A 363-nucleotide genomic window follows, 5' to 3' on the forward strand; every position below is an offset into this window, starting at 1 on the left:
TAATTTATATATAATTATATAAAGTATACATATATTTTTAATCGTTTGATAAAATTACATTACTATTACTTGGTTATAACGCAAGATTTAAAAATTTTGCTAGAGTTGGCATTGTCATGTTTTGTTTCTATAGCACGAAATGCATAATCGCGAAGCTGCATCGGTTCCTCCGGTGAAGGGTACTTCCTGTCGCGTTTCCGGGGCGCCCGGTAAGATCGCATGGCGCGCTTTGCACAGTGCCCTATCGTCGCTATATTAATTTCTAATTCAATGTACATGAGAGAGAGAGAGAGAGAGAGAGAGAGAGGAGGAGGAGAGGAGAAGAAGAAGAAGAAGAAGAAGATATATATATATTATTATATA

This window comes from Atta cephalotes, assembly GCF_000143395.1.
Source record: "Atta cephalotes unplaced genomic scaffold scaffold00017, whole genome shotgun sequence".
In the NCBI taxonomy this organism is placed as follows: domain Eukaryota; kingdom Metazoa; phylum Arthropoda; class Insecta; order Hymenoptera; family Formicidae; genus Atta; species Atta cephalotes.